The 22017-nt window shown below is 39.9% G+C and overlaps 1 protein-coding gene and 1 non-coding gene across 2 annotated transcripts in view; both read left to right on the forward strand.

Moving 5' to 3' along the window:
- The window catches only part of LOC148665564 (antigen WC1.1-like), a 589159-nt gene that overhangs the window by 40350 nt on the left and 526792 nt on the right, over positions 1-22017 (forward strand). The window lies entirely within an intron of this gene.
- trnak-uuu (transfer RNA lysine (anticodon UUU)) lies at positions 19955-20027 on the forward strand. The gene has a single exon. It is a non-coding gene; the product is annotated as a tRNA-Lys (tRNA).

The raw sequence follows: 22017 nt of genomic DNA on the forward strand, positions 1-22017 counted from the left end.
ATGGCATTCCTTTGGGGGTCTATACTCCAAGGCATGACTTTTTATGGGAACATGACATTTTTTTAAAGTCTTTTAATGCAAGCTTCATATAAACCCTTAGCAGTGGTTACTGTCTGGAGCAGGTACTTGAATGGCACAGATTCATTGAAATGATTCAATTTCTTTTGAAAATATTTGGGATAATACATATTCCAGAAATCACAGCCGTTGAATTATCCAGAAATTAATTTCTCTCAGGGTGTATTTAACCCCTCATGGATGGCATTGTATGAGTTTGTAGTTCTCCATTTGCCTCTATTATGAGATGCTGTGGACACTATTTTATACATTTTAGGAGTGTCCATAGGAAGGTATGTTCTAGAAAGAGTGAACTTCTGTTTTGCCATTATTTTTAATAGGGGCGTTACATGTTTACACTTGGTGCTCCTACTAGAGGAGAGGATATGTTTAATCTAGGCTTATCACAGAAACTGAAACACATCTGGTTGGTGAGTCTACTGTGGGTAAAATGTTACTGGTACCGCATGTTGTAAATCTCTGTATTTTCTCTCTTGGCCTGACTTTTTTTAATGTCTGAGTGTTAGAATCCATGTTGTTGCTGGTAAGGGAACGGTAGGTGCTGTGATTGACACAGTCAAAGCCTTGTACAGAGATACCATTGTAGGAGTTTGTGAGGTTATTTTTTGTTATATTGTGTTTCAGAAAGCAAGAAAATAAAATTTACTGTATGATAAAAAGAGAAAGAGCTGGAGTAGATCCTCAGATCAGTTTGCTACCAGCAATCAAACAAAAAAAAATGGAAAGAATTGTCTCCTCCTGATTGGAACCTTTCTTACTGTCTTATAATTTATCAGGCTACCTTTTAATTTCCACTGAGAGAAGGAAGTCACTTGTCATGCAGCTATTTTATTCTTCATTGCACAATATGTTCTAAGTTAGCAAATGAAACATGAACACTTATTGAAATAAATCAAGAATACGATTAACATGAATGTATAAACATCCAAACTATACTTTATCACATTTAATTATTGGGTTAGCTTTTTATTGAGCCAAAATGTTATAAATGTGTGAACGTCTGTAAAATGGAAATATTTATATTTTTCTCTTTTCTGTTACCTGCCTGACAGCATTTTGTATCCCATTCTGTATATTACTGGAAAATATTAGACCCAACCTAAAGAATTCATGGGGGTAGTGGAACACAGTACTGCAAAGAGTCTCCTAAAGGGACAGAGCTATTAGTACTTATGTGTTTGAGTCTGGAGAATATAGTAAACTCTAAACATTAAGGGAATGCATGGAATTGGAAAATATAAATTGCATAGTACACAAGACTTAACTGGTTTTATTCTAGGAAAGCAGACAAGACTGAGTCATAGGACTCAGAAGATCCAAGGCTAGACTGAGTATAATAGGCTTCGGGCTTCTATTGTGACATCTACTGTAAATTACAGAAATGTTAAAAGTAAACAAAATAAAGTAACTAAAATGTGGTCTGAAATCACCCCTTTAGACACCCCTTTTACTTCACTGGTGTCAGATATGAAAGGCAATAGTCTCCCGTTCTGTCTGCTGTGTGTTGCAGCAGAGGGACTCCCTCTGCAAGAGTAACTTGCATGCCCTCTAGTACAGTTTACACATGCACGACTTTAAAAGCTAGCAAGACAGGTTTCGATTCACATTAGCTGGCGAGCCTTGTTAAAAAAACGAATGATAATGTAACATTCCACTGTTCATGAACAAAGTTATACTGAGATTTCCTAAGATACGCGATTAAAAAATAAATAAATAAAAATTTGAACCTCCTGCGGAACACATTCCATAAGAATCAGCGGTTTTACAGTATATATCGCCTTTAAAGGTGGCTTCTCAAAACGCTTTACGGGATAAAAACAACCAAAACAGCAGCAACAACAATATTGTATTTCGTTGCACTTTGAAAACCAAGTAATAACTTAACTATACAGTACGTGCAAACGTTTCATATGTTGCTGTCGTGAATGCCTGCGTACCCATAAGTATCTTATTTGCCTTGAGTCTGTCTACAGTATCTCTGTCCCACTACCCCCCTCTCTCCCTCAATTCAATTCAATTCAAGGTGTTTTATTTGCATGACAGATGGGTACAATTCTTGTTGGGAATGTATACTTTGATATTTACACCCGGCGCGGCACCGAGGGAGCGTCTGCATTTATAACTTGGTTTTTAAAATTAGTCAAGCAATATGAAGCATCTCCTTTTACTTTTAAGTCCCTTAAATACATTATGCACAGCTTTCTCACCATCCTTACACAAAGCAGAAACTGTCCGTTGACTCACAGTACAAGTGGAAAGATTACAGATTTTAATCGTCTTTAATTTTGTCTTTAATTTTGCCTGTGGAGTGTATCTTATTAAGCTCTAAATTGCATTTTGAGCGCGGTTTTTGACTTTTTTTAATTGCATTTTGGGCGCGGACAGCACATACAAGGGTTAATGAACTGCGCCAAGAAATTTAAAATAGTATTCTTTAGGTGTGAGGGTAGAAGTGGACCGCAGCAGGCATAATCAGCAAACCAGGAAAACAAAGAACAGGACAGGTGAGATGTGTATCCAGAAAGCGAGTGATCAGAAAAAGGAAACCGGGGTAAAGTTAGCTTGAAGTTCGAAAACGATTTTGGCACGCCTGTAGCGCTTTCACGAAATCTCTTAGAGTTACAAAAACACTTGCTTTGTGTATAAAATACATTGTGGATGCTTTCTCAGCCTTTACTTTTTCGTTTTTATGACATTTTTTTGACCAAGCACGAATATGCTTTTGTCCATATCTCCGCAATGGAAGCACAGAACGCCTTCAAACCAAAAGCATTTTAAAGACCACGACTTGTGGATATTTCCACAGCCTTTACATCAATCTATCGGTGAGCTAATTATCTTTTTTTAAACCTCCGGTTTTTCATCGATGCGTAATTACGCACGAACTGGAACCCGGGGGACCGCTGTGTGCACACGTTCACAACGCGAGAAATACTGTTCAATACGGCTTCATGCGAAAAACCCGTATATGACCATAGGAAGCAGAACAGCGCAGTCTCCCATTACCCAGACTGTAAGCACGGGAATAAAGCTTTGTTTGATTTCTGAAACCCTTCCTTTACGCCCTGTTTTCATTCAGGTAAGGGTCAACTATATTCACAATACTACTGACAGCAGGAAGATTAAAATATTCTTTTCTCAGCAGCTTATTAAAAACAGCTCCCATGATGTTCAAACCAATTTTTTACACAGAACACTGACAGCTTTGTGTTCTGAATCTCTTTTTCTCTTGCTTTTATTTAATGTGGCACAATGCACTGGTTCACAAACCAATAGCATTTAAACCACAGCACCCACAATGCTGCAGGTAAGTGTTTTGCACACTAAGCAGGTCATCTGACTATTCCCAGCTTTGTTTTGGGTTATGGAACCTTTATTTTTTTATGATTTTCTGAAGATAACACTACAGGTGGGATGGGTGGGTTGTCTTCATGGCTCAATAGCATTTCAAATACAGCACCCACACTGCTGAACCAAGTGTTTTACACACCAGACAGGCCCCCGAACCTCATACAACCTTACTGTGGCTGTGGCCCCTTTCTTTATTTTGTAATGAGTTTCTGAAGATAACACTACAGGTAATACACTGGGACAGGTGGGTCGTCTTCATGGCTCAATAGCATTTCAAATACAGCACCCACTCTGCTGAAACCAAGTGTTTTACACACCAGACAGGCCCCCTAACTTTATATAACCTTGCTGTGGCTGTGGCCCCTTTCTTTAATTTTTTATGATTTTCTGAAGATAACACTACAGGTAATACACTGGGACGGGTGGGTCGTCTTCATGGCTCAATAGCATTTCAAATACAGCACCCACTCTGCTGAAACCAAGTGTTTTACACACCAGACAGGCCCCCGGACCTCGTACAACCTTGCTGTGGTTGTGGCCCCTTTCTTTATTTTTTTATGAGTTTTTCAATATGGCACCATTAGACAGGCGGTACATGGGGATAGTACATTGTGCTCTTCACGAGTCAATAGCTCTTCAAGCACAACAGCCACAGTGCTGCAACCAGGTGTTTTACACACCAGACAGCTCCCCTAACCTTATACAACCTCGCTTTGAGTTGTTTAACATTTCTTTCAAATCACTTGGGTTCATCAATCATTTGATCATTTTTCAGCGTGGAATAAACCTATTACTTGTTCCTTGGAGATTACCATCTGCTGATAAGATATGATCGCTATATTGACCATATACAATTTCTTGCATAAGGAATTCATATTTTGCATACACCGATCCCCCCGGAGTCCCAAGTGATTCTGGTTTTGGAAAGCTAAAGGACAATGAGCTTCACGATACCAGGGGGACAGTGGGTGGTCAAGTCTCCCCTAAACAATGGATCTTGTCAGATTATGATGTCAGTGCATTTAATAAATGTTGTTGAACTCTCTTTAGCCCAAATACAGAGGAGCCCAGACCCAGAATGTTACACATACTGACAGAGAGTGATCTCATTATGTGTGTTTGGATTTTAACAACTATTTTTATTGTTTGCTAGAACCAAAACAATCTATGTTAGACATTTTCATCTTCAGCCAAAAATACAAACCTGTGTACGTAGTGTGGTGCAGGTTCTTGTCCCATCCTGCTCTTGGTCCAGGTTGGAGGGTTGCACCGATTCTGAATCTTGTTAGCTGGTATGGATGGGTTTGGGGGTGTTGATACCAGAGTGGTCCAGGAGGGGGATTCAGGTGTCTCGGGGGCATTCTTGTTTTTCTATGAGTTCAGGTTGATTCTGTTGGTTCTGTCATGAATCTCCCTCACGCAGGCAAGTGCTCCCGCATTCCCTCGAGCTCTCCCCATACCAAACGTGCACATGTCAATCAGTCCTCTACTTAAACCCTCATCTGTCCCCCGGTCATTGCTCACGATTGAGATTCTCTCCCGGAGCTTACCTACTAACTACGCCTTTGCCTTACTATGACTTCTCCCCTGGACTTCGACCCCGCTTTTCCGACAACTGCTTTAGCCACTCGATTTTGTACCTTCGCCTGTTTTACGCTTTCTCGGATCCTGACCCCAGCCTGTCTCTTCATTTACGCCTCTGCCTACCGACGCAACTTCTACGCCTTCCCGGACTCCGATCCCTGCCAGTCCCTCGACTACGCCTTCGCCTGTCGATTCTGTGCCTACGCCTGTACTACGCCTTCCCGGACTCGGGCCCCTGCCTGTTTACTCCGACTACGCCTGCGTCTCGCGCCAACCCTACCAAGGGCACCGCATTGGATCCCTATCCTCAGCAGTCAGCCCCTGCGTGACAGGTTCTGAGTGTCTTGGTTACATCCGTTTGTGTGTATAGATGAAAAAGCTATTGAAGAGCACCCCCACACCCCCCACCCGTCTCGGTGGAAGTTGCCATGTTCAAAAAATCCTAAAAAGATAATTAAAGTTGCACACAACAAAGCATGACTGTGAAAGGTCAGGAGGCCTGCCTAGTGAGCACAACACTTGATTACAGTCAAAAAAAAACATTAAAAAATAAAGAAATGTTCCACAACTCAAAGCGAGGTTGTATAAGGTTAGGGGAAATGTCTGGTGTAAAACACCTGGTTGCAGCACTGTGGCTGTTGTGCTTGAAGAGCTATTGACTCATGAATAGCACCCCCCAATCCCCATGTACCGCCTGTCTAATGGTGCCATATTGAAAAACTATAATTCTTATTAAAAAAATAAATAAAGGGGCCACAACCACAGAAAGGTTGTATAAGGTTAGGGGACCTGTGTGGTGTGTAAAACACTTGGTTTCAGCAGTGTGGGTGCTGTATTTGAAATGCTATTGAGCCATGAAGACGACCCACCCGTCCCAGTGTATTACCTGTAGTGTTATCTTCAGAAACTCATTACAAAATAAAGAAAGGAGCCACAGCCACAGGAAGGTTGTATGAGGTTTGGGGGCCTGTTTGGTGTGAAAAACACTTGGTTTCAGCAGTGTGGGTGCTGTATTTGAAATGCTATTGAGCCATGAAGACGACCCACCCGTCCCAGTGTATTACCTGTAGTGTAATCTTCAGAAAATCATAAAAAATTAAAGAAAGGGGCCACAGCCACAGTAAGGTTGTATGAGGTTTGGGGGCCTGTCTGGTGTGTAAAACACTTGGTTTCAGCAGAGTGGGTGCTGTATTTGAAATGCTATTGAGCCATGAAGACGACCCACCTGTCCCAGTGTATTACCTGTAGTGTTATCTTCAGAAACTCATTACAAAATAAAGAAAGGGGCCACAGCCACAGTAAGGTTGTATGAGGTTTGGGGGCCTGTCTGGTGTGAAAAACACTTGGTTTCAGCAGTGTGGGTGCTGTATTTGAAATGCTATTGAGCCATGAAGACGACCCACCTGTCCCAGTGTATTACCTGTAGTGTTATCTTCAGAAACTCATTACAAAATAAAGAAAGGGGCCACAGCCACAGTAAGGTTGTATGAGGTTCGGGGGCCTGTCTGGTGTGTAAAACACTTGGTTTCAGCAGTGTGGGTGCTGTATTTGAAATGCTATTGAGCCATGAAGACAACCCACCCATCCCACCTGTAGTGTTATCTTCAGAAAATCATAAAAAAATAAAGGTTCCATAACCCAAAACAAAGCTGGGAATAGTCAGATGACCTGCTTAGTGTGCAAAACACTTACCTGCAGCATTCTGGGTGCTGTGGTTTAAATGCTATTGGTTTGTGAACAGAATACCCCTATCCCAGTGCATTGTGCCACATTAAATAAAAGCAAGAGAAAAAGAGATTCAGAACACAAAGCTGTGTCAGTGTTCTGTGTAAAAAGTCGGTATGAACATCATGGGAGCTGTTTTTAATAAGCTGCTGAGTAAAGAATATTTTTATCTTCCTGCTGTCAGTAGTATTGTGAATATAGTTGACCCTTACCTGAATGAAAACAGGACGTAAAGGAAGGGTTTCAGAAATCAAACAAAGCTTTATTCCCGTGCTTACAGTCTGGGTAATTGGAGACCGCGCTGTTCTGCTTCCTATGGTCATATACGGGTTTTTCGCACGAAGCCGTATTGAACAGTATTTCTCGCTTTGTGAACGTGTGCACACAGCGGTCCCCCGGGTTCCAGTTCGTGCGTAATTACGCATCGATGAAAAACCGGAGGTTTAAAAAAAGATAATTAGCTCACCGATAGTTTGATGTAAAGGCTGTGGAAATATCCACAAGTCGTGGTCTTTAAAATGCTTTTGGTTTGAAGGCGTTCTGTGCTTCCATTGCGGAGATATGGACAAAAGCATATTCGTGCTTGGTCAAAAAAATGTCATAAAAACGAAAAAGTAAAGGCTGAGAAATCATCCACAATGTATTTTATACACAAAGCAAGTGTTTTTGTAACTCTAAGAGATTTCGTGAAAGCGCTACAGGCGTGCCAAAATCGTTTTCGAACTTCAAGCTAACTTTACCCCGGTAAAAAACGAAATGGAAAACGCAGAAAAAGGAAACGCTTTACAGGATAAAAACAATAACAAGAGTAGTGGCTGGGCAAACGATTTTTTTTATCGAAATACAAATTGAGATACTGTACTGTATAATGATGTGCATGAACAAAGTTATACTGCAATTTTCCTTAGATACGCGATTAATGCTTCGTAGGAGGAGGCGGTCTTTTCCTCTTGTCTAACAGTCTGTCCACAAACAAAACATTCCTGTTAGACAAGAGGAATTGAAAAAAAACAATTTTGTCAGTGAAAACCGGTGTGTGTGTCTCTCCCTGCTGGATGTCCCTCTCACAAACTGCTGAATGAATAAAATAATTTTATTGAAAACGCGTTTGCGATTGTCTGGTATTTAATTTGGTCCCTTTAAACTGTTTTTCGATCTTCTGTATTGCTTTGAGATGCCACTTTTAAAGGCGATATGTAAAATAAAGTTTTTTATTATTGTTATAGAGAAACATGATCAGATTTTCCCTGGTTCAGAAAAAAGATCTAAAGTGCTACACATAACTTTCTTAATTCGATGTATTTAAAGCAGTGAACTACTGTAGGTGTTACATAACATTCAGAAATACAATCACGTATTTGACTAATAAAAACAATTATAATCTTATCCTTCCACGTTTGATCCCAAAATCCCAAGAAATATAAATCTTGACGGGTAGAAAGCTATGCTGAAAGTTTATTAAAATACTTAGAAGACAAAGATACTATATCAATTTATGTTGCATTAGCCTGATTATGATTAAAAAACACATATAATTAAACACGCGTTTGCGATTTAAATCAGAACACGATTTAAATCAATATAAATGTTTATATTGTAATGCATACTGTCCAGCCTCCATTTCTCTATAAAAATTTATTCTGTTGCACACACACACACAATAGAAGCAGGAACCGCTGTCAGAAGGGAAGATATGTTCAAAATATCGCAAATATCGATCATGTTGCGATATTTTGAAATCTAAAAGTCAATTGATTGTCCATAATATCGCTATTCTATTTTTTCGAAGAAATGTTTGTTAAAAGAGAAGTCCAGCACCAGCTGGATTCGAACACACAACCTGGCAGGTGGTAGTCATGCACCTAGACCAATCGGCTACAAGACAGCTTGCATGAACAGGGAGGCGAAACAGCCCTACACAGCCCTGTTGCAGCACACGAATACCGTTATTAAATTCTTTAGATACGCGATTCCATATTATATTAGCAGAAAAGCTTAAAACTACCACTTTTTCACACGCTATTTCACATGCTAGTTAAATACTTCGATGCTTAAAATCGTTAGGGAGAAATGGAATACCGGTGTGTATTTTTCCTTTAAAGTGCCGATTCCTGGAATCTGACTGGCTGACACCCCTCTGAAGTGGTTCCATAAAATCTGGTATACGGAAAAAGCGTTGATAAATACAAGTGTCTTTTACTACACTCTTTGCTGTGCTCTTGAGGATCCTTGTGATATTTTAAGCTCTAGTTGAATGATAGGTGTCGCATTTTAAATCATTTTCGTAGTTAGAAATTATGAAACGCCCTGTTAAAAGCAAGGAAATTTTTATGCCCGTTGAAGTAAAACAAAATGCCTGACAAAGTATGGCTTGGACAGATTCCAAGTGCTTGTACAAATGTGCTAAAGAAATTATACTTTGAGTATACAGCTTGTCCAAAGTCATCCATTATTAATACTATTAGTAATATCTTCAGTAAAGGCTTTGGTGCATAAATATTTCTGATAAAGGTAGGTTGTGTACTTTTGTCCAACTGAGCAATCTTGCTTTCATAAAATATACCAACATTTTAATGACTGATGATTAACATGCTGTAATACACAGTTCAAAATTAAAGGCTCAAATGCTGTACATGAGAGGTTAAGCTCCCCCTGGCGGTTTTACAAGGCGACACCGGATAGTTAACCACGTGACACACGTTAACTGCGTGATACCGCGTGTACTGCGACACGCCCACCGGGGTATGCCGCGAAATACCTGACCCATTTTGAATGGCTGCATCTGTATCTTTGCTTTCTAAAAGTGTGCCCGAGATGACCGTTAAGTCTAAACGGTAATCGCAGACGTCACTTTGAGCACTTGGTGTTTTATAGTACAAATCATCACACGCTGCTCTACATGGGCGTGTCTTCAATATCGTTGAGAACCAAACCTTTTGCTTTCCGAGGCAAATGAATCAGTGAAATGAAAATCAAACACATGTACACACTCGCGTCCTAGCGTGAAAGAAAAATCTACACCCACTTTTTAACACTGAAAATGATTCAGGAAGTACAGCAAAGTTCTAAAACCAGCGAATGCAACTGCATACATAAAATGTCAATTTTTCAAAAGTAAAATCTTCAGCTTTGAAAGATTGTCATCCATATATTTTCATTTTTCTCTTTTTTTACATAACACGCTTTCGAGAAACAAACTGTCTTGTAATTAAGGTTGCATTAGAAAATGTGTATCTTGGTTTGCTACGTTAAAATCGGCACATCCCAGTGGGCAAAAGATGTAGAATATACGACTATCAAGCACATACCTTAGATGTGTAAATGTGCTCCGTAACTGGTCTAGAATGAAATTCTAATATACGTATACGTATGCTGTGGGAAATCCTTCATCCAAGGAGCAGGACACTCAATAATATATTGAGCTCAATAATGACATCAACGCGCGTTGGGTCTGCCCCGCAGAACAGACAACACTACAAGGGTTTCCCAGCTCTTATATACAGTGTGATCTCAGGAAGATGCTTCATGTGTATTCGTCTTGCCCTTTTGATAGTTAGCATGAGTTGACCAGTTAAGTCCTGTCCTTTGATGTGTAGCTGTCCTTTGATATGTAGCATGAGTTGATCAGTTAAGTCCTGTCCTTTGATATGTAGCATGAGTTGACCAGTTTGTCCTGTCCCAAGTCCTGTCTTTTGATGTGTAGCTGTCTTTGTTGGAGCTGCTTAAGATATGCTAAGACAGCCGACACATTACACAACGTGCTTGATTTAATACCGTAGTGTCGAATACAGATAAATTATATATATATATATTTTCCATCAATAATATATATATATAAGTGTTTTATGTTCCACTTCACGTATATCATTATCCGTCAATTAGACATCTATGATTATATGTTTATTATACATAAATGGTTGGAGTTCTATTATACGGATGAATTTAGAGGACTATTATACATATATAGTTAAAGGTATATTATACATCAAAGAAAGATTTTTATAGGTGTAGAAACTAGTAAATAAAGACAATGATTTGTTTTAGAAATTTATTCTTAAAATATACAATTATTCACACCTGAAAAATATGTAGTTCAAATTATACATTATATACAATATTGTAATCAACAAATGTCTCATCATCATAAAAAACACAACTAGTAAACTTCAGTTACAAATTCTAGTAACATGGCAATATATATATATATAGTAATGACAAACAAACTAATTATATGAACACGCTAATATTTAACTCAAAACCACATTTCGATTCAAATATAAATTTTAAAATTTACAACTTCTTTATTTCCACAAAAATATTATTAATGTAGCACAAACGCTACTTTCTAATAAAGACAGAAAGAAACTGTTTGTTTTGTGTCTCATGGTGATCCTCCTCTCGATACTAATGAAATGTTTAATATGATCCCTCGAGAAAAAAATAAGTCAATTTCCGCCTGGAATGATTGATGCCCCATCAAACATTTTGTAATATCCCTGGAAGTTTATACAGTAGAATCCTGGTTCGTGGCTTAAATTCAACGTAAACAAGACTAAGGAAACGAGTTGGAAACTTGATGTCGAAGTGAGATTTAAATCATCCAACATTTCACTTCATTGGGCAGTATGTGCCTGAGAGCAATCTCTGACATCTCTTCGGTAGCTAAGTTGGTATAGCGGAGGAGTATAGTGGAATCAGCAAGGAATCCTTAGATTGCTGGCTTAAAGTAAGGTGCTTTTTGTGTACTTTAACCAAAGCGTTAAAATAGCGAATCTGTTTCATTTAGACATTGATCAAAAGCTCAATAAACGAGGAAGCAGAGGCTCCTGTTCCGAATTCACCCCACGTCTGATTGTCTTGTTTTGGCTAAGATCTGATCTTTGAATTAAGGGACTACACTGTCTGCTTTGAAATTCAAAAATACATACAAATATCAAGTTTTTTATAGATATAAAGGTGTTCTCTGTTTTCAAATGATAGGTACTTAATTGGCATAATGGTTTGGTATTGATTTTGTATCGTTGTATTATAAAGTTTGTGCTTTCTGTGTTTTTATCGTATTGTGAACTTATTTTTTAAACAAATGCTTACAAAGGCAAACACGACACACATCTGTTTATATCAGCGGTGAATTGTACATTTTTATTAAGTACAAGCTACTGTGCACTTCTGGGAGTATAACAGGTTCGATGTAAAGTGACAAAAATATAAAAGGGGAAAATACCCCACACTGCGTGTAAAGCCCTCGTTGTGACTGTTTTAGATAAAAATGGCGTACTGTGCATGAAATGTTGCAGAAACACAATCTGATATTTTGATACAGGTAGGCCAGTGCTTCCAAAGCATGCAGGTGTGGAACAGGACTTAATGCATTTTTATTCAAAAATTTGTATTCTATATTCTGGTCGCTTGCAGATTAGAATGGCATATGTTTAGCAATAATATTATTTATGGTACCTGAAAGTTTCAGATTGTTACACAAAGCTAAGGTATGCGTATACGTGATCTGACAACTGGAATCAATTTGTCGTTAAACTCTGTTTATTTTTAAGTTTAGGCCCAGGATCCAAATCTTCAGTTCTGATTTTTTAAAGTGATATCTTTCCTTCCTGTCGTGGAAGTCACACGATGTGAGCAATTGTTTTTTTTACGTTGCGATCCAAAGAGCCTCAGACGCACAGTCTAACAGTAACCAAACCAGAATGGATTCTGCTGGGAGCCGTGCTGAGCTCATTCTCACTTCCTGTGCTGAAAACAGAATTATTTCTTCCCCGAACATCGTCTACAGATCACTTGTGCGCTTTTAACCTTCTCGCAGCTATGGGCGAGACTGACGCTCATGATATGAAGGCACCCGCTGGAACACATTCTCTAACTTTCACAATCGCAACAGACTTCGCTTTTTAAAAAAAGTAGATATAGCCCTGAAAAAAGCATTAGGTTTATCAGTTTTACATTAATCTATTTTGAATCAAAGTTTGATTTTTTTTATTGCATTTTACATTATAATTATAATAATCATTATTGCTTACACTTATATAGCGCTGTTCTGGATACTCCACTCAATGCGCTTTACAGGTAATGGGGACTGTCACGGACGTCCAAAGGGACTAACCGTGGGGAGCAGGAGAGCAGAAAAAGACCCATATGTGTAGCGGCGAGACGGGAAAAAGGCCCGGGCTCATTAGTGTAAAGAGTTCAGGAATGCCGTATAGAAACCTATGCCCTCAGGGAGCGGACGTGGGGCACCCTGGTGCTAGGCGGGTCTCAGGACATCCGAACATCAATGCTGAGCGAGGACAGAGTGCAAGACCCGGAAATATATAGCCCAAGGAAGAGAGGGACAGGAAGGACAGCAGACCGGAAACTAGGGACAGGACAGAGAAGGAGCGCCCTCTGGCTGCAGAGGGCGTGACAGTACCCCCCCCCTTCATGGGCGGCTCCCGACGCCCAAACAAATAAATAAGCTGCACAGCACTGGGGGGAGGAAAAACCTCATTTAACTGAAAGGAAACCTCCGGGAATCCACGGCTGAGAGCTACCCCTTCCTCCGGGGTATAAATCTTTATTGGGTGGAGGAAGGGGCGGTAGAGAAAAGCTCCGTAGACTTAAAACAAAAAAAGTACACAAGCACAAACTCAACAGACAAAAAGCTGGGAAAGACCAGGGTGACAAACCACACAAGACAGATAGGAACCAAAAACAGGTAGGCACCAAAGTTCCGAGACACAGAGAGCAGGGGGGACCAAAAAGGAGGGGAAACCAGGAAGAAAAAAATCAAAACAAAAGGCAAAAAACAAGAAAAAAAACACAAAAATCCCGGGGAAAAATACCGCAGACTGGGCAAATGGCACGTTCACATTCTAACGCTGATATCGGAGTGGACAACCTGAGGAAAGCCAGACCGAAGTCCGCTCACAGACACAGATGCCCGGAGTGATATCCAGCGAAAAGAATGGAGGAACGGCAAATGGGCACGTTCACATTCTAACGCTGATATCGGAGTGGACAACCTGAGGAAAGCCAGACTGAAGTCCGCTCACAGACACAGATGCCCGGAGTGATATCCAGCGAAAAGAATGGAGGAACGGCAGAAAGCTTACCATTCTATCACTGATATCGGAGAGAGCAAGACCAGGAAGAGCCAGGCACGAGAACCCGCTCCAGACACAGAAGCTCGGAGTGATATCCAGTAATAAGAATAGGCAAGCCAGCTCAACATTCAATCACTGATATCGGAGTGATCTACCCGAGGAAAGCCAGGTACAGGACCCGCTCACAGGCACGGAAGATCGGAGTGATATCCAGTGATAAGAATAGAGGAACTGAAAAAAAAACAGCCCAGAGAACAAGAAAAAAAAACTGCGGCAAGACAAAAAAAAAAACGCCGCTCGCGGGGTCAGTAGGTGGCTCAGCATTCTGTCACGGACGTGCGTAGCGGTGAGACGGGAAAAAGGCCCGGGCTCATTAGTGTAAAGAGTTCAGGAATGCCGTATAGAAACCTATGCCCTCAGGGAGCGGACGTGGGGCGCCCTGGTGCTAGGCGGGTCTCAGGACATCCGAACATCAATGCTGAGCGAGGACAGAGTGCAAGACCCGGAAATATATAGCCCAAGGAAGAGAGGGACAGGAAGGACAGCAGACCGGAAACTAGGGACAGGACAGAGAAGGAGCGCCCTCTGGCTGCAGAGGGCGTGACAGGGACTCCCCTCCACCACCACCATTCTCCTGAATGATCACAGAGAGTCAGGACCTCGGTTTTACGTCTCAGCCGAAGGACGGCACCTGTTTACAGTTTAGTGTTCCCGTCATTGTACTGGGGTATTAGGACCCGCATGGACCGCAGGGTGTGCGCCCAGCGACAAAAACCAGACGTGTGTCAGGCTCGGCTGCGAGCAGGACAATGACGTCACGGGGACAAAGTAGAGGAAATCAAAACGTTTCTATAAAAGACCTGTGTCAGCTGTTGGTTTGCACTCTGGACTCTAAATCCTCCGATCTGATTTTAAATCTCTCTAATACCTGAGCTGCGGCTTCTTCCAAGTATTTATTCGTATACTTATTATGTGTAAGTGTATAGATGAAACCATTCATATATTGTTCAGTTTAAATCAAAATGCTTTACTAATACAAGAGAGAAGTATAGTATGAAGGATGTGACAAATGTATGATTTCTTGGAACAAAACGATTTTTATTTGCGTTCGAAATGAAGCGGAATTTTAGCACGACACACAAACCCTTTGTCTTTTTTAGAGTGATTTTTAAACAGACAAAAATGTAGAAAACGTGTTTTTTTAGCCCTTCAATAGCAGGGTCAGTGACGTAATGAGTAACACGTCAGGCCTCGCATCAGAAAATTATAGGTTCGACTGCCGTCTGGCTTGTTGAGTTTATACCACTTACATTCTTTTATATAAATGAACTGCACCTGAAAGCTATAGAAAACACTTTGGGTAAGTTGTCTGCAGCCTCATGCGAATTTCGACAACTTACCCAAAACACTGTACTGTCTGGAGATCAGCTCCAGCTCTGAACTCAATTGCAATGAAAAACCATACGTAACAAAACTGGAGAACAGCTGAACTTGTGCTCAGTTCGGTGATGAGGGATCAGAACTGTCCTTGTTTTAATTAGCACGAACTGCACAGGCTCTGAATCAGACCATGTCAATTAGTCTGGTCACGTTAGTGTAGGAGACGTTAATGTAAAATTATTAATAGGTTTATTAGTTAGTTAGTTCAGGTTTACCCACCTGACCTAATGTAGAATTATTACTTGGTCTGTCTCTTGTTTGTATATAAATGAATGTCTGTCAACTTAATGTTAGTTTTTAATTTAGTTTTACGATGTAGGTCAGGCGTTGACATATGCAAGAGTATACGAAATGTCTCACTCCTGATTCAACTCATGTTCTATAGGAGATTGGCGATTCCTCCTGTTTCTCGTACAACCATATCAGAACAGAAGCCCGTGTCACCCAGCTGTGATTCAAGATCTACTCGCATCTTTATCCCTTTTTTGTTCGTGATCATTATTTTCTTTAGTTATGATCAATATTGTACTTTTTCGAAATGAAATGACAATAATCAAACATGCAGGCAGATTTTTGAAAAGTATTCAGAATTGACAGGGTGCCCCTTTGGAACAGTCGTCAGAAAATGTGAGAAAATGAAAGTTATGTAAGCTCTCACACAAAACATTGAAGATTGGAATCTGAGTGTAAAAAAGCTACCCGTCTCCCAATGATAGGCAGGGATACACACCATGACTCGAATAGACTCAGCGAACTTTAACACCTATGATATTACGAGTGCTTTGCACGTGTCGAATTTCAAGAAGGAACTACTACAACAGTTGTGCACATAATTCATTACCACCGGCAAAGTCCAATGCCGGCAACTTCTGTGAAAATAATGTTCACTCATGGAATTTGGTCTTTGAATGGCTGGTGGGAAAATTCATTTATACTCCTGTTGCACCCTCAGCTGAAACATGTTAGAATAACAATGCAGATTTGTTGGAGAACCTGACAAGAATTATTGGGTTAGCACTGTATGTATTCTGGTATATTTACTTTAATTTTAATATAAATGTAAACATGCATGCTGTATAATCTATTGTAATTTTAAAATATGTTAGCTGAGGATGCAAGGGGGGCTATTATACCTTCTGAAACACGCAAGGAACTGTAAAAAAGGCTGGTATTTGAAAAAAATTGGCGATCACAAGAAAACCACAATTTATGTGGTATTATCATCAATATCCTTCAAAATCTATGTTCAAATGAAGGATTTAAAGAAACTATGAAAAAAGCAACAGTAATAGCAGAGGATTTTGATTTTTGCTCTTCAAGTCAGTAGATCGACATAGAGTTGCGCCCCTACAAACAGCACAAAGGATGAGACCCACCTCTTTTGTTATTGCTGTTTGTGCCGGTGAAAGTAGCATTTGTGCTATTGAAAGCATCTCGGAAGATGAAGGTGCAGTCACTTCCACATGTCATGATATCATTAGATCCGACGACAAGAGCTGAAGCCCTCGGCATTTTCCAAACCAGCAATGTGAGGAAGATGGATATGGAGGAAGGTAGCGTGGCCGAGCGGTCTAAGGCGCTGGATTTTAGGCTCCAGTCTCTCTGGAGGCGTGGGTTCGAATCTCACCGCTGCCAAATGTTAGTGTTTTAAGACCTGCAATACGATCAGTAAAAGCGCTTTTTGTTAGGCTGCAGGAGGTGTTTAGAGATAGACTTTCTAAAAGACAGGCTTAACATCAAGGCAGAAAAAATATTTTGTTTTCTCAACAGAAATTCTCTTTGGCACGTTCAGCTTTATGTAGGGAACAACATCTGCCGAGATCACTTTTGAGGCAGTGCACATGATAGTGTACTGGCAAGTACATTTACTATTGGCTGTGGTGGTGAGCTGCTTTTGTCTGTGAAACTTTTAATTCTTCACGCCGAATCGTTGGCAGGGGTAATAGCTTATCTTTGAACATAGCGCTCCATCAGAAATACTTTGTTCGTGCTCAAAAGAGATCAGAGGATTAACTTCATGAATTCACATTGCATACCTTACAGGAAAAAATTAAAAGGGGAATTGATTGTGCTTCCTGATGTTGTTCCTGTGGTTTCTTTAGATACAGAGGTGAATGTTCTTTGACGTTCTGCTAGAGTATTCACTGGGTGGGCTTTATCAATCAGCTCATATAGGTCATCAGTGCTCCGTCTCCGGAAAATAGTCAGCACTGTCGTTTTTTCCTGTGCTGTCTTTTAAAACATATAAGATCACGAGTTTACAGATTTCTCCAAATAACAACAATACATTTTAACCCAGCGGTTAGCATTCCTTCAATCCAATAGTTTTACTCCTGGTAAAAAGCAGCGAAATATATAGAGAGATGATATTCAAATATTTCAACATTCTTATTGGATTACCTGTATGGATATATCGCTCAGAATTCCTAATATGATTTTGAGTTCAGTTTTGTTTTACTACTTTCAGAGTCTTTTATTGACCTTGCTGAAGCAGAGAAGTGACATAATCACAAATGCGACCTACCTGTGCTGCTGCTTTTGGTTAATAATGATTAAAAAAAACAGCTCTTGCATTAAGAGCAAGAGCAACCAACACGCTCGCTGGTTGTGTTTGGTATTTTCCGGGGTGCTCTTCCTCAGCTGCAAAGTTATTCTGCGAGCAAAGACCTCTGAGAAGGAGTCTGAATCCATTAACAACACAGGAATTCTAAGATCGCACTGCCGTCTTGTGTACAGAGATCTGCTTTTTCCTTGTAGAGTTTTTTGGTATTTAAGAACACGTATCCTACCTTGAATGCTAGTTTCAAAAGATATGTTACCGGATCACAGATTTTCTTGAAAAGATTTGGGGATGCACTTACCGGGATTCAAACCCGACTCAATTATTTAGAAGGTACCTATACCACCAACGCACTTCTGAGAAACACCGGCACATTTCCGCAATCCTCCCACTCACCTACAAAGTTATGAAGAGACAGACGTCCAATGAAAACTAATTTGATTCACTCAAGGCTCCGCTCTTTTATTGTGATGTCATTTTAATTAATGTTAGCTGTGATAAGGTGTTGTTTCTGTCTCTTAAAGTTTAAGTCTGCTCCTTTCTTCCTGGTTTAGAAATAACATGTTTCATGATTGTTTACAAACACCACTATCAATTATTTGTCCAGCTCTAACACCTGTGTGCGTTGACAAGGGATCTCCAAAGGACATATTAAATAACATGATCCTTCCTGTTACCATTCATGTGGTTGGAGCGTTGTTTCTCCCTTTTTCGTTCTTCTACAATATTTGCAGACAGGACTTTATCACTCAAGTTGTACAAAACAAGTCGGTCCATGAAAATCATCTGTACTGCTGTTGTTCTATGCATAGTTTAATCAAGGTAGTCGAGTGAGGAGGTAAAAAAGCACTCCCCGTCGATAAATCAATCATCGTCGCCCGTGTGACTGGATATAAAAATAACGGATTCATTTTAACCAATCTCTGGAAGCTTCGATGCGGTTATTTTTCCTTCCTTATTTCTTCATTCCTATAAATTTACTCTGTAGTAGAGGAAACACAAAAGTGGGAAACTGCAGGCATCCTTCGTTAGTGGTGGATTGTGTTCAGTGAGCATCAGCACATCTCAGTTCCGTTAATAAGTCTGTTGGGGATATACCTCAGTGGTAGAGTGCATGCTTTGCATGTATGAGGTCCCGGCATCTCCAGGTGCTTTATATTTCTGTGCTCACATTGCAATCTTCTGTTGAATGTGAACTCTTTGCTCATGTTAATAGAGAGCCAAGTTCACACAATTAAACTCAGGCACACTCGAAGTGCTACGGTGTTGCTCTGCTGTTTTAAATGTACCTCTAAAGCATTTAGTTCTGTTAACTACCAAATGATTTGAACTAATTTTATGTCATATTCAGGAAATCCAGAGGTCTTCAGACGTGTCGTGGCTGTTGAAGAAGACACCTTTTGAATCTCACCCGGGATTTCTTGAGAGATCATACAGTGAGCGAGTCCTACCCCTGGACTCCACACTGAGCTGAAAACTGCGTGAATTCCATTGTACAACCGAGAAAAAAACTGATGGACCAAACAACGACATTTGATGATTACAAGAAATTCAAGAAACACAACGGTCCGAACACAGGTTTGAATCCCGAACGCTTAATTTAAAAGACAAAGCGAAGGATACGACCTGTAAACTCTCTTTGTGTCTTACAGTTTATGATATAAAAAATCTTACTTTCAGAATAATTTCTTGCTGCTGATAGACTATTTATTGAATTTTAACAAAATGTTTTTTAATTTTTAACAAAAAAGTGTGCACACTTATAGAACCAAGGCATTGAAAGTTTTTTTAATTGTTGTTCCAAAAAATGTTCCATTTGTTTTCGTTCTTAATGTTGTTGATTAAAAGATCTTATTAAATGCGAAAAAATCTGAATGTGAAAAAAGGTCAAAATGCTATTGAAAAAATCAGTAATGTGAGGAAAGATGAATTGTGGGAGCCCCTTACCTCCCCATGTCATGCTGTATTTCTCACTCATTCTACTGGGAGTGGTGCCGTCGCTTCTGGATAAAGTCTGTCAGTAGACATTCCAGACGGGTCAGGTACTGTACTTGACTGCGCTTTGGCACAAGAAGAGACATGTGACTTCCGAGGATCACGACAGTGTCATTCACTGTCCAGAGCCTGGATAGCTCAGTCGGTAGAGCATCAGACTTTTAATCTGAGGGTCCAGGGTTCAAGTCCCTGTTCGGGCGTTTGTGTATTGTGAATTTAATTATAAATCGTATTTTATCTTCCACTCTTCTAGCTGTACTGTTGATATTTTAAAAGTTAATCACTTGTATTTTCTTTAGCGTTTCCTTTCACAAACCGAAAATGTTCAAGACTATTTTGTCACCACACTCCACATAGATAATCACAGGAAAAGAAAAGGAAACACAGTGAGGAGCTCACACAGTGAGTACTCTTGAATACAACAAGAGGAAAGGCACACTGTACATCTGCGGAACATCATGTCCGAGTTTACAGTGACGGCTTCTATTTCCACTGATGAATGAGACAGATTCATGAGGAGATCCTATGCACAACTAAGCAAACACATCGCATTTCGGTCTGATGTAGAGGCTCCATTTGCGTCAGCAGTACTATAAATACACTTATACACTTTCAGGGGCTGCATCTGTAGCGCTTCATCTAAGAAGACTGTTTTACTTTACCACACGGTTACATTCACCCACCCAATTTATTCTCAGAATACCCAATGGCTCAATAACCCTGTTTTCCCCTGGGAACCACCAGTGTACAGTCCCATTCCATTCAAAAATATAACAAATATATTAAATTAATATATTCAATGAACATATATATTCAATGAACTGTGTAACAAAGAGCTGAAACTGTTTTTCGGGATGGCTGAGTGGTTAAGGTGTTGGTCTTAAGCCCAATAAGCAAATGTCTATGTGGCTTCAATCCCTGCTCCTGTAATTTGCTTTTGAAGTGACAGAACACTTTGAAGATTTACACTCTATTAAAATATGGATTTACTAAATTTCGGTTCTCTTCACTCCCTGGGATAACTGAACTCTCACTATCACATACTTAAGGCTTTACATGCATTAGCTCTGATACAGCTCCTAATAAAGACAGAATGAAACTGTATCAATAATAAATGACATGTTTTAAACAAACGTGTATTGATAAACTTCATTATTAATAAAAGTGGTGTGACGGGAAAGCAAATTAAATATTACAATGATATTCCAAGCAACTGATGTGTGCCGGAACCAAATGTCATCCACTGTGGGCTTTGTAAATTGTTTAAAAATTGTAAGTGAAGTTGAGATAATTAACAATTTGTTGAATCCTGCAGTTACAGATTAAAATGTGAGAAGATTTCTCTGGGTTTATCTCTGTCCGAGTGCCTGATGTGAATATGCTGAACGTAGTGTCTTTGATTTATGTACTCAAACAACAAAAGAATCCCATTCTTATTCATCCTATGGTTTGTCAAACGTGATTTTTTCAAAGTGGGTGCGATTTCGTTTAGTCGTTCGCTCTTGTCCTAGAGCAGTAATGTTTCTAGACGCGCATGAGCATGGTATAGCAGGCTGACAGCAGGAACACGTGGCCCACAAGCAGTGACAGTATCAGAGGTGTCTGCAGTATGTTGGTTTGTGAGCAGCGATAAAATAAAATGCCGAGGAAGCAGATGTACCTGCATTAATAAAGCTCCATCGAGCGGAAAAAGTAACAGAAGAACCAACCTAAATCCAACAGAAAGTTTCCACAGCTGAAATCACAGGCAAAACTGCCACAGGCTTGAACTCACAACCTCAGCATGACTCCACTATGTACTGCTATATAAGTATGATGCACTGACAAACTGTGCCACTGGAGCTGCACAATGAGTTTTTTACATGTCTTAGATGTATTTATTGGAAGGTTGCAGAAATCAAAAATCACTGATTTCATTATCTGCATGTTTAATATCCAGGAGAGAGAACTCCTTCTGGTTCTACAGCTCATAAGTGCACTTTAAGAAGTCTGCTTTAGTGAGATGGATCTCCGAGGTGCAGCTTTTTTCTTATTACTAAAGATACCTCTACATTGTAAACTATTTGAAGACCTAGAAAAAGGAACATGGCGTTAGTTGAAATAAGCACTGAATGGGTTAAAACCCACACTCTTTGAATTGCTAAAGCGATGCATTGAGGAGAATAAATCAACATACTGTATTCACACAGG

The sequence above is a fragment of the Lepisosteus platostomus genome, chromosome 5 (genome assembly GCF_059453375.1).
Source record: "Lepisosteus platostomus isolate fLepPlt1 chromosome 5, fLepPlt1.hap1, whole genome shotgun sequence".
NCBI classification, from domain to species: Eukaryota; Metazoa; Chordata; class Actinopteri; order Semionotiformes; family Lepisosteidae; genus Lepisosteus; species Lepisosteus platostomus.